The 3,316-nt window shown below is 46.3% G+C and overlaps 1 pseudogene; it reads right to left on the bottom strand.

The window, feature by feature from the left end:
* Positions 1-2,485: 2,485 nt before the first annotated feature.
* On the bottom strand, positions 2,486-2,604 carry LOC112479475 (annotated as a pseudogene).
* Positions 2,605-3,316: the final 712 nt, after the last annotated feature.

Raw genomic sequence — 3,316 nt, 5'->3', positions numbered from 1 at the left:
AGCTTGTTAGCCACATGGTTAATATGAGAGAACATGACTTTTCAGCTTAGTGTAGAGAGTGTGGGACAGCACGAAAGAGGCCTTTGTATAGCCCTTGGGACTTTGAACCTCCTTTCTCAGTAGTCACATGTGGGACTGAATGGGACATAGAAGCAGTGACGAGGATTAGAGAAATCATATTGCCAAGGTACTACTAGGACTGTTCTGGTAATTCATGATTTTTTCTCTTGTGGGAGACATCCATGCCTTTGGTAGGTCTGGTCATGGAGCCCATTGGACTAAGAAGAGATAAACAAAAGGTTGGCCTCTAGAGGGCGCACTACATCTCCCCTCTGGTGTAGATCAAGTCAAGGGCGGCTTGAATTACAGTTCTCCAGAACGGCAGGCAGGTTGAAAAGTCCTGGGCTCCGCTTTGATTGTCCTGCACTTTGCATCTTCTCTTTGGGGGATCGGACTCCAGAACTTCCTCTCATCTCGTAAGTGAGGAGTGGCCACTTTTAGTACTTCAAAGGCCAGTAGAAACCAAACTGTGGCGTGCGAGTGAAAAAAGGCGTGAGTAGGAGGCTTAGTCAGGCTGCCCTAAGCTTTAGGGAGTGGCTAGCTTTCTCTCCTCCAGAGTTAGGTCACAGCTTGAGGAAAGGGTACGCTATAGGTCAGTTAGCCTGCTTCTGGCCAAGGATTCAAGCCATGGGTTGAATGGAATTCCAGGCTCACATCAGACAGCCCAAACTACCAAGACATTCTATTAGGGTTTGGGACCATGATTAGTAGTAAAAAGTGTGGTCCTCTGCCTTGCTTTTGTTCACCTTTCAAGGACTCCACAGATCTGCAGAAAATGGCTGCATAAGATCTGGAGGTCCCAGTCCTGGCTTCTTACACACGACATTAACCTTAAGCATCTTTAATGTATAGTTGAGGCCGTATGGCTTAGAAGTTGCGGAACCAGAATTGACCCTTTCCTCCAACTTGTCTTCCCATTGCACTCCTGGTCTGGGAGTCAGGGTGTACACATTCCAGCCCTACCTCTGTCACCTGCTGTGGGACACTAGGAAATCTCTCTCTCTCTCTCATTCTCTCTCTCTCTCTCTCTCTCAGCTTCCTCATCTGACAAATGGTTGGCTCTCACTAGGCCTTCTTCAAATCTTACATTTAATAATTCACTACATTATCACAGCTCTTAATGTTTTGATTAAAGGACTTGGTATTTTAATCTTTTTTTTTTTTTTTTTAAGTCATCAAATCAGGAATTCAAGCCCGTAGCCAATGAACTCTCCACCCCGTTATGAGAAACAATCCCCAGAATCTCAAGGCCTTCCCTGGGGGAGGATTCTGCGAGCGCATAACTTATTTTTTTCTTAAGAAAACAAAACTCTTGTGACGTCCTTCCCCCCTGTAAAGTCAGTGACTTTCAACTTCCTTTCCCTTCCAAGTCCTCGCAGAATTTTAGGCAAATGAAAGCAGGAACATTTGATTTTCTCCCCAGATGTTTTGATCACAGAAGGGCCACATATGTGCACACATTCCTGGATATTTTTAGATTTTTACAGGCTCCAAAGTTCTGCTTTTTCACTCTGCGCTGTGTGGCCGCTGTTGGGAGATGCTCTGCCAAGGCAGCTGAGGCAGAGGCTGATGATAGAGGGCTTGGTACAGAGAATGCTCCCCAAGCAGCCTCACTCAGCGACACTCCCAGAAGTTGCTCTGAGCAATCCTTGCAGACTGCAAGGCTTCAGCCTCTGAGCCCTCTCTGGCCACTAAGAGGAAACAAACCACTGCCTTTTGGGAATTATGGATTACACAGACTCTCCTTGGGAGAGGTCTGGCTGCACATCCCTTAAAACCTACACTAAGACCCCAATAAAGAGGTAGCAGGTATAGTGGAGGAAATATTGGGCAAAAAGTCAGGAGATGTGCATCTGGCTGACTATATGACCAGTTACTTTTCTCTACTGGGGCTTAGTTTCTCCATCTGCAAAATGGGATGCATCACACATGTAGCCTAGGCATCTATAAACTACAGCCTGCAAGTTGGCCGCCTGTTTTTATAAAGTCATACTGAAACAAAGCTGGTCCCATTTGTTTATCTGTGGCTCAGCTACCATGGCAGAGTTGACTGGTAGTGATAGAAACCACTTGACCCACAGACTGAAAATATTCACTCTTTGGACCGTTAAGAAAAAGGTCCCTGACCTCTCATAAATCAGATGCTGCATTCACCATTCCAGGATGTGCTAAAGGCATCCTACTGCCGGCACTGGGACTCTCCTCCTTTCTCTTGGAGGAGGGGTGATAGCAGTTAATGCCCCCAGGAGCAGTCCTTAGCCCATGACGGATAGAAATCGGGGGTCACTCTCCAGCTTCCTCACCTCACAGGTTGGAAAATCCTGAAATGTGGGTTGGTTTGTTTGTTTTTTAATTTTTTAGGTGAGGCAACCCTTGAGTTGCAAGGCCCTGGTCAGCTTACAATCCCTTATTTTTAAATTTTTTACGCCTATAGTACCTGGTCTTCCTAGGTGATCTCCCATCCAAGTACTAACCAGGCCCAACTCTGCTTAGCTTCCGAGATCAGACAGGATCTGGCTTGTTCAGGGTAGCATGGCCGTAGACCTGAAATGTGTATCGTGTTGTTTTCTAGATGGCCTCAGAAGAATTGCACTCCAAATGACCATAACAGTAGCCTCCTCGTCACCACACCCTGTACTGACTTCCTCCCCTGCTCTGTCTCCCCTCTCCTACCAGTGCTTTCTAGGTTCCATTCTTCCTCAAACCTCTTGCACTCTAATCTTGGATTCAGGGTCTGCTTCTGAGGGTATGCAGTCTAAGACAGAACATAAGTTCTAAGACCGAACATGAGTCTGATGCACCTTCTGTTTTTCCCCTTTTGACTGGCATCCTACTTGCATTAAGCTGCAAACTGACTTCTGCGCTTAGATGAAATACCACAAGACAGAACATGGGATGTGTTTTCCTGAACGGTCACCACAGCGATGGATGACACACCCTGGAAGTGCAGGGGAATTTGTTCTCCATGTGGTGCACCTTGACCATAAGAAGGAAACTGACAGACACACATCCCCTGCTTTCCCCATCTTTGGACTTCTGTGACGTGTCATTTCTCTTTGCAAACCTTCTGGGGAATTTTCGTGCACTAGAAAAGCCTACTTGCCAAGAGACCTACTGTGTTTCTTTGGTACCTCGTTGAGTAGTCGTGTGTGGTGGTTACCTGAGTAATGATTCAGGCATTTTCTTTTGTCTCACTTCCTAATTTTTTCTTAACCCTAACCACCTTGAGTTTGCACTTCCCAAGGAAAGTCCCAGT

Source organism: Pteropus alecto, unplaced genomic scaffold (genome assembly GCF_000325575.1).
Source record: "Pteropus alecto unplaced genomic scaffold, ASM32557v1 scaffold114, whole genome shotgun sequence".
Taxonomy (NCBI): domain Eukaryota; kingdom Metazoa; phylum Chordata; class Mammalia; order Chiroptera; family Pteropodidae; genus Pteropus; species Pteropus alecto.
The sequence above is the reverse complement of the archived record's forward strand: the minus strand, read 5'-3'. Positions and strand labels throughout refer to the sequence as shown.